Source organism: Diachasma alloeum, unplaced genomic scaffold (genome assembly GCF_001412515.2).
Source record: "Diachasma alloeum isolate Michigan unplaced genomic scaffold, Dall2.0 Dall_scaffold_00698, whole genome shotgun sequence".
In the NCBI taxonomy this organism is placed as follows: domain Eukaryota; kingdom Metazoa; phylum Arthropoda; class Insecta; order Hymenoptera; family Braconidae; genus Diachasma; species Diachasma alloeum.
The window spans coordinates 102,250-116,464 of NW_021680830.1; positions in this window are offsets into that span (position 1 = coordinate 102,250).

Sequence of the window (14,215 nt, forward strand, 5' to 3'; positions counted from 1 at the left end):
AGTGTAGGTTGTACCACATTGAAATCAAATGCTGCCCTCCAGTGACCAAAATTCCGACGGTGGAAATACTCCTCCAAATACCCCTCGAGCTTCAAAATGCATCGGGTATTTCCCTTAACCTTCCCTGCAAACAAACGATCGTGTCAAATTTGTAGGTTTGAAAATCCCAAGCGCGAAGCGCGATGGATTTTCCTACAAAACTTGACACTCTTGTTTGTTTGCAATGAAACTATCGGGAAATACCCGATCATTTTGAAGCTCTCGGGGTATTAGTAGTGACAATTTCCTCAATTCTGATTTTGACCAATCAGAGTGCAGTATTTGGGTTTACGTGACGCGTTTCACACAGATAATTTCCCCGGCTGTAGAGAAATTATGAGACTGATAATTTTCCTGTAGCCTATCAATTGTTTTCTACGAATTTGACAGATATTCCTCACGTTTTGGTGAAATATGTCCCGTAACTCCGAACACTGCACCCTGATCGGCCAAAATCAGAATTGAAGAAATTGTCCTCCGAATATCCCTCGACCTTCAAAATCCATCGGATATTTCCCTCAAGTTTTCCTGCATATCAACGATCCGGATCAGTTTTGGAGTAAAATCCTTCGCGCTGCGTGCTCGGGATTTTAATTTGCAATACTGATTCCTCTCGTTGCTATGCAATAAAACATTCGGGAAATATCCGATAATTTTGAAGGTCTTGGGGTATTATAGCTGATAATTTTCGGTTATACCCTGTTACCCATGGCAACTAAGAAAATATTCGCATATAATTCTTTTGATTAAAATTCTGAAGAAGGAAATAGTCCGCCGAATACCACTCGAGCTTCAAAATGAATCGGGTGTTTCTCTCAAGCTTCCTTGCATACAAACGAGCGTATCAAGTTTTGCATGAAAAATCCTTCGTGGAAGAGCTCGGGATTTTTTAACCTACAAAACATGACTAACTATCGGGAAATACCCGATCATTTTGAAGCTCTCGTGGTATTATAACTGAGAACACCACAAAAACCCTTTTGATATACCTTTTTTGCTTTCGAATGGAAGCTTTGATAATGCCATTTTTTCCGATTTTCTAATTTTGGTTGGATATGAATCAGGGTGTTATGAAACGTCGAGGTTTACTTCCGTTGAGAAATGTCTATATGTATGCGTCTGCGTATGTGTATATGAGTTTGTCCAGAACTGTGTCAATAACTACCGAACAGCAGTTACAAAAAAACTGAAATTTTAGCTCATAGTTGGCACCAATGAGACACAGATCTGTGCTAAATCTCAACCCGATCGGTTCAGTAGTTCAGTAGTTGGCTGGACCAATTTCATTTTTTTTTTCGAATGGAAGCTATACAGGGTGTTTCTAAGTGATCCAATTACCTCTCGTCCAGCGATAGATTCGAGCCGTCTGAATATGGGAAAAATGCGAAAAAAATTATTAATTAACTAGTTTTTAAATTATTAACGTTTAAGATGGACCAATTGGGAGCGCGTATTTTGCCGCGACGGAGTGAGTAGAGAGGGGAGTAGAGCATATGACAACAGCGCATCTAGTTATGGAGAGGCTAGTGACGTGAAGGCAGTTGCGGTATTGTCAATATTACTAGACGATGGAGGGATGTTTTCATGTATCCTCAATGATTGGTGAGGCAGTATGCAGATTGGAATGACACCGAATTTTGAATGGTTTTTTGAACCCGAAAAAATGAGGATCGAATGTGAATCCCCCGCTGATGAATCCAATGCATCCAATGCGCAATAAATAATAATGAATTGATGTTTGAGTTGAAAATTAATTAGAGGCAAAAGTCCAGATCAACTCTTGACGATAGGACTCGAAACAATGGTAACAGAATAAGGGTCAGAATGAGCGTCAGTATGGGGGCCGAAATAAGGGTTGGTATGAGGGCCAAAATGAGAGTGGGTATAAGGGCCAAAATAGGGGTTTGAATAAGGGCAAAAATGAGGGTCAAAATAAAGGACAAAATAGGGGTCGGTATGAGGGCCAAAATGAGAGTGGGTATAAGGGCCAAAATAGGGGTTTGAATAAGGGCAAAAATGAGGGTCAAAATAAAGGACAAAATAGGGGTCGGTATGAGGGCCAAAATGAGAGTGGGTATAAGGGCCAAAATAGGGGTTTGAATAAGGGCAAAAATGAGGGTCAAAATAAAGGACAAAATAGGGGTCGGTATGAGGGCCAAAATGAGAGTGGGTATAAGGGCCAAAATAGGGGTTTGAATAAGGGCAAAAATGAGGGTCAAAATAAAGGACAAAATAGGGGTCGGTATGAGGGCCAAAATGAGAGTGGGTATAAGGGCCAAAATAGGGGTTTGAATAAGGGCAAAAATGAGGGTCAAAATAAAGGACAAAATAGGGGTCGGTATGAGGGCTACAATGAGTGTTGAAATAAGGGCCAAAGTGAGAGTCAAAAGGTGAGAGTGAGGGCCAAAATGGGGGCCGGAATGAAGGTCAGTATAAGAGCCAAAATAAGGGCCAGAAGAAGGGTGAAAATGAGGGTCGGAATTAGGGCCAAAATGGGTGTCGTAATTAGGGCCAAAATGGATGTCGGTATAAGGGCCAAAATAGGGGTCGGTATAAGGGCGAAAATAAGGGTCGGTATAAAGGCCAAAGTAGGGGGGGCATAAGAGTAAAAATAAGGGCCAAAATAGGGATTGGTATGAGGGCTAAAAAGAGTCTTGAAATAAGGGCCAAAATCAGTGTCATTATGAGGGCCAAAATGAGGGGCAGAATAAAGGTCAGAATAAGAGCCAAAGTGAGAATCAGAATAAGGGTCAGAATAAGGGCCACAATAAGGGCTCGTATGAGGGCCAAAATGAGAGTTAGAATAAGGGCCAAAATAAGGGTTAGTATGAGGGCTAAAATGGGGGTCGGTTTAAGGGCCAAAATAAGGGTCAAAATCGTGGTCAGAATAAGGGTTGGAATAAGGGTCTGTATGAGGGCCAAAATGGAGGTCGGTATAAGGGCCAAAATAAGGGTCAGAATAGGGGTCAAAATAGGGGTCGGTATAAGGGCCAAAATTATAGTCAAAATAGGGGCCAAAATAGAGATCAGAATAAGGGCCAATGAAGGGTTGAAATAAGGGTCTGTATGAGGGTCAAAATGGGCGTTGGTATAAGGGCCAAAATGAGTGTCCAAATACAGGCCAAAATGAGGGGCATAATGAGGGTCAGTTAAGGATCAGAATAATGGTCAGAAAGGAGTCTGAATTGTAGAAACTTGGGGTCAGAATCAAATTGCTCCCTTTCACATACAGTGTGTCCCAAAAAGGAATGTCATCCTCCTCAGGGGAGTTCGGGGGGCTCATATGGCGATGAAGATCCCAATGGCATTGCTCTCTCCCGCTTTGTTCAATGGCTTTTGACAAAAATGAAGGAGTCAAGAAATCTCAACGTATTGCAGGTCTTGACGGTTCCCGATGAAATGTGACATTATAAGATTCTTTACATTTTTCTTTCCGAATGGAAGCATTGTAATCGTTCAAATTTAAGTTTTGGATTTTTTGTTTTATATGAACCTGTTATTATCCAGAAAGTCCGAAATTTGGTACATTTCGACACTAGGCCGTGAGGAACTAATGTCGAATTGAAATGAATTTCTTCCTTCGTATCTCGTCTCGCCTCTCGTTTCTCTCGTTCTCGACCAGATTTTCATATCTATCGTTTCGTTTTTCGTGTCTCATCTCGGTATTGGTGAGCCCTATCCATCGCCATTAATAAAAATTCAGTCCATTGAATCATTTCTATAATTTTTTAATTTTTCCAAAAATCAGTTGTATCACGATAACTATTTACACAGTAGAATGAACACTAGCATATCGTTGTATTCGCTGTCGATTCCTGCAGTGAAAAAATCAATGGAGATTAATTCTGAATCTGATCATTTTTGGAACTAGTTGGATTTTTCGGAGATATTAACAAATCTATTTTGCAGCCTCAACAATTCCCAACAGAAAAAGTTCTCTCGCATTTCTCTCCAGAAATATCCCTTAACATACAAAAAAATTTTACAGAAGAAACTAAGCGAATATGCCAGAACAGTCTATTGGATTCCCATTGAACTGCTTTTGAAAATTATATGAATTTTTCGTCAATTCCATTCAGTAATTCTACAGCTTGACTGAGGGTTTTTTAATGAGAAGGGTTCAGAAACTATTTCGTATAACAAAAACAGTAGCTGATTTTGTCATCAAGAATTTTTCTGTAGAAATGTTTCGACATGAATTCTCCAACATTTCTTTACCCGTTTTTCCTCTTTTCATCATTCATCGGTAACTCCACGATTCTTCACTCCATAAATATCTACAAAAAGCATAGGACAAAGGTTCGCTCCAAGATTCCTTGACTTGTTAAGTTATTTTTCCTCAATTATCGATACTTTCCATGTGATATGAGGTTGGATTCATCTCGAAGATGGCTATTACAACCGAACAAATGAGAATATGCTATCACTCTAGTCAATATTGCAAGAATTGACTTCGTTGTGTATTCTAATAATGGACATAATCTCAATGAAAATTGCTGCTTTTAAACAAATATCCAGCAATCAATATGGTATTTGTGGTAATTATGTCGCTAATAAATGGGAGAAAATATTAATTATCATCACTTACCCTATTGCCGTTATTCATCTCAGCACCATAATTGACGCATGAATAAATTATGAAGTAACCCTATAGACCAGCCGATCTCACAGACTTTGTGACCTGCCGCCAGTTCTTGACCAATCTTTTTAGAGAAGATTATGGAATGAATGGAATGAAGTAGGAATTTTCATCATAAGGTCCATAAAGTATTTTCTGATGAATGTCATTATACGCCTTCGGCTCGAACTATAAACCCATATTCGTAAAAAAATACATTCTGGACCGTGTGATGAATCTAATTTTCTCTCACTGCTGGGCCCGAAAACCGCGATTGAACCGAGCGAAGCGAGAAAAAAAATTTCACTCACTTGCATAGGAGTATTAAGAAACCAGGACGATGATCGAATGATATCTCCTCCTTTCTGACCCTTATACTGGCCCTCATTCTAACTCTCATAGCGACTCTTCTTTTGGCCCTGATTTTTTCATTTATTCACACTCTTACTTTGGTCCTTATCTCGACACTTATTTTTGCTCTTATACCGACCCTTTTTCTGGCGCTTATTTTGACTATAATTTTGGGCCGTATTCCAATGCTCATTTTGGCCCTTATTCCAACCCCCATTTTGATTCTTATTCCTATCCTTATTTTGACCTTCATTTTGACCCTTATTACGACTCTCATTTTGACCCTCATTCCGACACACATTTTGGCCCTTATACCAACCCTTATTCTGACTCTGATTTTTACCCTTATTCAGACCCTCACTTTGGCCCTCATTGCAACACGTATTTTTGCTCTTATACCGGCCCTTATCTTGGCCCTTATATTGACCGTCATTGTAGCCCGTATTCCAACCCTCATTTTGACCAGAATTTCTACGCTCATTTTGGCCCTTATGTTGACTTTCTTATCGGCCCTCATTATGACACTTATTCCGCCCCTTATTTTGACCCTTATCCTGACACTCATTTCGGCCCTTATGCCAATCCTTATTTGGGCCGTCATTTTGACCCTTTGTTTCCTATACTGACCCTCATTCTGACTCTGATTTTGGCCCTTATTTCGACACTCATTTTGGCCCTCAGACCAACCCCTATTTTGGTCCTTATTTTTACTCTCTTTTTACCCCTTACTTTGACACTCATTTTGGCCCTTATTTCAACATTCATTTTAGCCTCTATACCGAGCTCCATTTTGACCCTCGTACACACTCTTATTCCAATCCCTATTTTGGCCCTTACTCTGACCCTCATTCCAACTCCTATTTTGGCCCGTATTTGGACACTCATTTTAGCCCTTATACCGTGCCCGATTTTGGACCTCATAGCGACCCTTATTTTGGACTTTTTCCAACTCCTACTTTGGTCATTATTCGTGCTCTCATTTTGACCCTTATTCCGTCACTCATTTTGGCCCTGATAGTGACCCCCATTTTGGCCCTCTTTCCCACCTTTATGTTGACCCTTATACCGACCCCTACGTTAGCCCTTATACCGACCCCCATTTTGGCCCCTATCCTGACTATAATTTTGGCCATTATTACGACCCTCGTTTAGCCCTTATTCCAACCCTCATTTGGCCCTTATTCTGACCCTCATTTTTGCACTCATACCAACGCCCATTCTGGTCCTCATACCGACCTTTTTTTCAACCCTCATTTTGGCCCTTATTCTGACCCACATTTTGGCCCCTATTCTGACTTCAATTTTGGCCCTCATAGAAACCCCTATTTTGACTCTTATTCTGACCCTCATTTTCGCCCTCATACCAACGCCCATTTTGACCCTTATACAGACCCTTAATTCAACCCTTCATTGGCCCTTATTCTGATCCCTATTTTGGCCCCTATTCTGACTATAATTTTGGCCCTTATACCGACCCCTATCTTGACCCCTATTCTGACCCTCATTTTGGCCCTTATAACGACCCCTATTTTGGCCCTTATACCGACCCCTATCTTGACCCCTATTCTGACCCTCATTTTGGCCCTTATAACGACCCCTATTTTGGCCCTTATACCGATCTCCATTTTGGCCCGCATACAGACCCTTATTTCAACCCTTATTCTGACCCCGATTTTGAACCTTATTGTGGCCCTTAAACCGACCCCTATTTTAGCCCTCATACTGACCCTTATTTTGACCCTTATTCTAACCCTCATTTCGGCCCTTATACGAGCCCTTATTGTGGCCCTTATTCTAACCTTTATTCTGATTCTCACTTTGGCTCTTATTCTGACCTTTATTCTGCTCCTCATTTTGGCCTTCATAATGACACTGATTTTGGCCCTTCTTTCAACACTCATTTTGGCCCTCATACCAATCCCTATTTTGGCCCTTATACCGACATCCATTTTGGCCCGAATTTCGACACCAATTTTAGCCCTAATTCGGACCCTCATTTTCTGACCTGATACTGACCTTTATTCCGGCCGCCATTTTGGCCCTCGCTCTCAGTTTTTGACTCTCACTTTGGCCCTTATTTCAACACTCATTTTGGCCCTCATACCGAACTTTATTTCGACCTCCATACTGACGCTCATTCTGACCCGTATTGGGACCCATAATCTGGCCCTCATTGCTCTTCTTACTTTGACTCCCATGCCTACCCTTATCATGACACTCATCCTGACCCTTATTCTGCGACCATTATTTCGAGTCCTATCGTCAAGAGTTGATCTGGACTTTTGCCTCTAATTCATTTTCAACTCAAACATCAATTCATTATTATTTATTGCGCATTAGATGCATTGGATTCATCAGCGGGGGATTCACATTCGATCCTCATTTTTTCGGGTTCAAAAATTCATTCAATTTTCGGTGTCATTCCAATCTGCATACTGCCTAACCAATGATTGAGGATACATGAAAACATCCCTCCATTGTCTAGTAATATTGACAATACCGCAACTGCCTTCACGTCACTAGCCTCTCCATAAGTAGATGCGCTGTTGTCATATGCTCTACTCCCCTCTCTACCCACTCCGTCGCGGCAAAATACGTGCTCCCAATTGGTCCATCTTAAACGTTAATAATTTAAAAACTAGTTAATTAATAATTTTTTTTCGCGATTTTTCCCGTATTCAGGGGGCTCGAATCTATCGCTGGACGAGAGGTAATTGGATCATTTACAAACACCCTATATAATTGTGATTGTTTTCGATTTGCTAATTTCAGGTGGAAATGCCTAGAAATGTCATGAAACGTGAAGAAATGATGTTTTTGAAAAATATCTGTATCTATATATAAAAAGGAGACGTGTCACGTTTTAAGTGTAACGCCGAAACGTTTTCGTGAAAAAACATGAAAATGTGACGCAACAGAGCATCACAGCGTCGGTGCAAACATGATTGCCAGCGTACGTTGGATGCAGTTTACGATGTGCGGTAACCCCTGCACGTCTTTAATTATTTAATTATTGAATTATTGAATATAAAGAAGTAGCGTCTAACGTTTTAAATGTCAATGAAATCGACCCTTTTCCGTGAAAGAACATGGAAATCTGACACAATAGAGTATCACAGCGTTGCTGTACTCAAATAAACACATGACCCGGAGCATTCTATGCAGTTCATGATGTGCAGTGGCAACTGCACTTAATGAATTATCTAATTATGGTTATGATTAATTAGTGCTTATACAAATATCGTTTTCCTTGAAATTTGTGTAACTTCGAGTGCACTTGATTGATTTCGATTATCGATATCGAGTATCAGCATCGATTATCGATTTAACATCAAATATCGATATTAAGAATCGATTTTCCATAATTTTTGTTTTTTTTTTGTGTTTTCCTTGGAATTTTGATTTCGGAATCGATATATGTTCATACTTTTATCATTTTGTATTATCTTATTATCTTAGTATTTAATTAGGATTATGATTAATAATTACTCGATATATCTTTTTCTTTGAACATTGTGTAACTCTAAGTGCACTTGATCGATATCGAGTATCGATTTAACATAGAATATCGATATTGAGAATCGATTTTCGATAATTTTTGTTTTTCTTTCGTGTTTTCCTTGGAATTTTGACTTTGGAATCGATATATGTTGATACTTTTATCCTTTGATATTATCTAATTATCTGACTATCTAATTATGATTATGATTAATAATAATTTAATATATCTTTTCCTTTGAAATTTGTCTAAATCCAAGTACACTTGATCGTTATCGAGTATCGGTATCGATTATCGATTTATCGCTTTATCGATATCAAGTATTGATTTAACCTCGAATATCGATATTAAGAATCGATTTTCCATCATTTTTGTTTTTTCGTGTTTTTCTTGGAATTTTGACTTCGGAATCGATATATGTTCATACTTTTATCATTTTGGATTATCTTATTATCTTAGTATTTAATTAGGATTATGATTAATAATTACTGGATATATCTTTTTCTTTGAACTTTGTATAACTCCAAGTGCACGTGATCGATATCGAGTATCGATTTAACATCGAAAATCGATATTAAGAATCGATTTTCCATCATTTTGGTTTTTTTCATGTTTTCCTTGGAATTTTGACTTTAGAATCGATATATGTTCATACTTTTATCATTTTGTATTATCTTATTATCTGAGTATCTAATTAGGATTAAGATTAATAATGACTTGATATATCTTCTTCTTTGAACACTGTGTAACTCCATGTGCACTCGATCGATATCGAGTATCGATTTAACATAGAATATCGATATCAAGAATCGATTTTCTATAATTTTCATTTTTTTTCGTGTTTCCCTTGGAATTTTGACTTCGGAATCGATACATGTTCATACTTTCATCATTTTGTATTATCTAATTATGATTATGATTAATAATTACTCAATATGTCTTTTCCTTTGAAATTTGTGTAAATCCAAGTGCACTTGATCGATATCGAGTATCGCCTTAACATTCATATCGATTGTTGATTCAACATCGAGTAGCGATATCAAGAATCAATTTTACATATTCCACGTTTTTTTTCCGTTGTCCTTGGAATTTTCAGCTTGGAATCGATCCATTTTCATACTTCTATGATCATGTATCTTTATCGACTTGAAATGAACTCGCCTTTTTCTTGAAAAATGCTGAACGACAACGTCTTTATCGTCAGAAAATAAATCTGAACAGAAGTTAACCAGCAATAATGCGAAGATAGAGGAAAATTATCTGGGCTTGATGGACGTACAATGTCAACATTGCAATGCAAAATTCTTCAACAGCGAACGGGTAGCTTACAAAAAAGATTCCTCCAATGAGTGCTGTAATCATGGTGAAATTGTGTTAGAGCCATTAACAGATCCTCCGGAAATTTTGCACCAATTATTTAGTAGATGACATTCACATTCGAAAAATTTTCATCAATATATTCATTATTATAACAATTGATTTGCTTTTGTTTCGTTCAATGCTAATTTGGTCAATTTCTCTAGAGAATGGCGAGGTCCATACTGTTTCAAAATACATGGTCAAATTTATTATCAGATCAATACAGCCTTATATCCAGATGTAAATGAGACTCCATCATACGGACAACTTTTCATCGTGGATCAAAACGAAGCAACCGATATTCGTTGTCGGTCAACATCGTCATTGAATGCGGATGTTTTATATTCTCTAGATACTATCTTTCGAGAATGTAATATATTTGCGCAATCATACCGAATGATGCACGAAGAGTTACAACATATGAAAATCCTTAACAATAGTCAAACAGAACCTGAAATGCAATTGCTGTTCACGTTGAAGCGAGGCGTAGATCGTCATCGATATAACTTTCAGAAAGAAAATGAAGTGGCAGCCATATTTACAACTACTGCTGATGGTGAAATTCCCGAAGCATATGTTGCCATTCGGAATAAACATACAAACGAACTTCAATTTCTCAACTCAATTGATCCAAATATTGAACCGTTGCTTTACCCCCTATTTTTTCCATATGGACCTAGCGGTTGGCATTCAGATATAAAACGTAAAAGCAAAGATAAACGAGTTACACGGCTTGAATACGTGAAATATCGTATTGCTATCAGAGATTTGAATTATTTTTTGATAGGCGGTCGTTTATTTAAGCAATGGATTGTTGATAGTTACGTCAAAGTTGAAAAAGACAGAATGGATTATTTTAGAATGGAACAGAAGAAACTACGTGCTGAATCATATCAAGGATTAGTGGATCACTTGAAAAAATCTGCAGCAAGTGTGAATGGTCAAGTTGGTTAAATGATTATCCTACCTTTATCCCACACAGGTTCTCCAGGAAACATTCATCAACATTATGAGGATGCTATGGCGATTGTCCGAAAATTTGGAAAACCCGATTTATTCATAACCATGATGTGTAATCCTAATCGGAAGGAAGTCCAAGAGAATTTGTTATCAGAGGAAACAGTTTCTGGTAGACCCGATTTAGTTTCGAGAATATTTCATTTAAAGAGGAAATTGTTAATCGAAGAGATTACGGAGAAGAACCGATTCGAAGATGTATTAGCTTATGTCTTTTTTGTAGAGTATCAAAAACGAGGGTTACCTCACATGCATTTATTAGTGACTTTGACACAAAACTACAAAATAACTACTGCTGATGTCGTAGATGAGTATATTTTCGCTGAGATTCCAGATAAAAATTACGGACCCAAATTACATGAAATTGTCATGACTCAAATGATTCATGGCCCCTGCGATCAACGTTATCGTGATGAGAAAGAATCATGTTCTGAACAATTCCCCAAAAAATTCGGAGATGATACAACATCAGATGAAAATGGTTATCCGTCGTATCGACGCAAGGATACAGATTTTCACAAACGCCCTAATGGGAAAACTACTACCAATCAGTATGGGGTACCATACAATCCTCAGTTGCTATTAAAATTCAATTGTCACATTAATGTTGAAATAGTATCCAGTATCAAATCTGTCAAATACGTTTATAAATATATCTACAAAGGCCACGATAAGGCCGCATTATGTGTAGTGGATTCTGAATCTAAAGAAACTACTATGGTTTCTGATGAAATAACGAATTACTTAGTAACTCGATATGTAAGACCCGTCGAAGCATGTGATCGAATTTTGGGGAAATCACTACAAAAAAAAGCCATTCGATCGTTAGACTGCCGGTACATTTATCAAATTTCCAAAATGTATTGATTGCTCAGAATGCAGATCCTAATTCAATTCGTACAGCATTGGAAAAACAAAGCATGTTAATGGACTGTTTCGCTCTCAACTTACGCGATTCGAATGCACGTAAATTCACATATTCTGAGATTCCTTCACACTATACATTTATGAATCGAGGTCATGACAAACAATGTTGGGAGATACGTAAAGCGCACTTTAATACAATTGGACGCATGTATTCAGTTAGTCCAACTCAAACTGAATTATTCCACTTACGACTTTTATTAATACATGTCAAAATTGCAATAAGTTTCGAAGAATTACGAACTGTTAATGGAACAATTTATTGTACTTTTCAAGAAGCATGTTTAGCACATGGACTCATAGAAGATGACAATGAATGGATTCGAGCTATGGTAGAAGCAGAAGGCTGGATGATGTCTCAACAGTTAAGACACCATTTGTACGTATTTTGATGTATTGCCACCCTAATCATCCAGATGAAATGTGGGAAAAATTTAAAAATGCCATGTCCGAAGATTTTTTGAAGAACAATGATTCAATATATGCTTATCGAAAGGCTTACATTCAAATCGATGATCCCCTACATTCTGAAGGTTCGGGTCTCAATAAGTTTCCCTTAATGCCGGTGATTGATTGGGACGAAAATTGTACACTTGCCGAGAATAAACATATGTTAGATGAACAACATGAGTTGATCGGGAAAAATCAATATGGAAAATTGAATCAAATACAGAAAGAGATTACTGATAAAATCCTTTCAATTATTGATGATAATGCTGACAATGCATCTGAGAAATGTTTCTATGTTGTGTGACCGTTTTCTAGATTCTATAATACTAATTCCTGAAAAAAGGATTAGGGCGAGTCAAGAAAAGGGACAAATAAGGGATAATTTGAGAATAATAACCTATATTCTTTTCTAAATGCAATTATGATCGTCAAAAGACGTAAATAAGGCCTTTACTGAGATCTAGGGAGTGGGGGAGGCCAGGCAACGTTTGTACACGTAAAAAGGGAGTGACTCTAATGCAGAAAAAGGGGAGAAGCTAGTCGTGTCGAGGGAATGCAACTAAATATATAAATGATAACTGAAGGGGGAGAAACAAAGAGTGTAGGCTCACCGTTGGGGGGTATGAAGGGTATACTTCTTGAGGCGAAGGGGAAATGAGGGGGACAACTCGTACTCACGACTTCCAGTTCAGGGCTAATCCGAGTCCTTCGATGACTCCAGAGATTGAGCCTTCGTTCCTCCTTCTGGATTCCACGGGCACAGTAACTACGGCCGGGATGAGCTCGGGCACCAAAAATCCTCTTTATCCCAACAAAAAACCAAATGTATCGACTTTGAGGTACGTTCACTGATAATTCAATTAACTTGAGCCGCACGTGGCAGTGTCCAGGACAGCGGTTACACGAGTGTCGGTCTCTTCGTTTTCTCCGTGATTCGTGGGGGTTTATCAGGTGCCGAAGTCCTTCGGGTTGGAATTCGGGAGCAATCGGGCCCAATCAGNCTTGGAATTTTGACTTCGGAATCGATATATGTTCATACTTTTATCATTTTGGATTATCTTATTATCTTAGTATTTAATTAGGATTATGATTAATAATTACTGGATATATCTTTTTCTTTGAACTTTGTATAACTCCAAGTGCACGTGATCGATATCGAGTATCGATTTAACATCGAAAATCGATATTAAGAATCGATTTTCCATCATTTTGGTTTTTTTCATGTTTTCCTTGGAATTTTGACTTTAGAATCGATATATGTTCATACTTTTATCATTTTGTATTATCTTATTATCTGAGTATCTAATTAGGATTAAGATTAATAATGACTTGATATATCTTCTTCTTTGAACACTGTGTAACTCCATGTGCACTCGATCGATATCGAGTATCGATTTAACATAGAATATCGATATCAAGAATCGATTTTCTATAATTTTCATTTTTTTTCGTGTTTCCCTTGGAATTTTGACTTCGGAATCGATACATGTTCATACTTTCATCATTTTGTATTATCTAATTATGATTATGATTAATAATTACTCAATATGTCTTTTCCTTTGAAATTTGTGTAAATCCAAGTGCACTTGATCGATATCGAGTATCGCCTTAACATTCATATCGATTGTTGATTCAACATCGAGTAGCGATATCAAGAATCAATTTTACATATTCCACGTTTTTTTTCCGTTGTCCTTGGAATTTTCAGCTTGGAATCGATCCATTTTCATACTTCTATGATCATGTATCTTTATCGACTTGAAATGAACTCGCCTTTTTCTTGAAAAATGCTGAACGACAACGTCTTTATCGTCAGAAAATAAATCTGAACAGAAGTTAACCAGCAATAATGCGAAGATAGAGGAAAATTATCTGGGCTTGATGGACGTACAATGTCAACATTGCAATGCAAAATTCTTCAACAGCGAACGGGTAGCTTACAAAAAAGATTCCTCCAA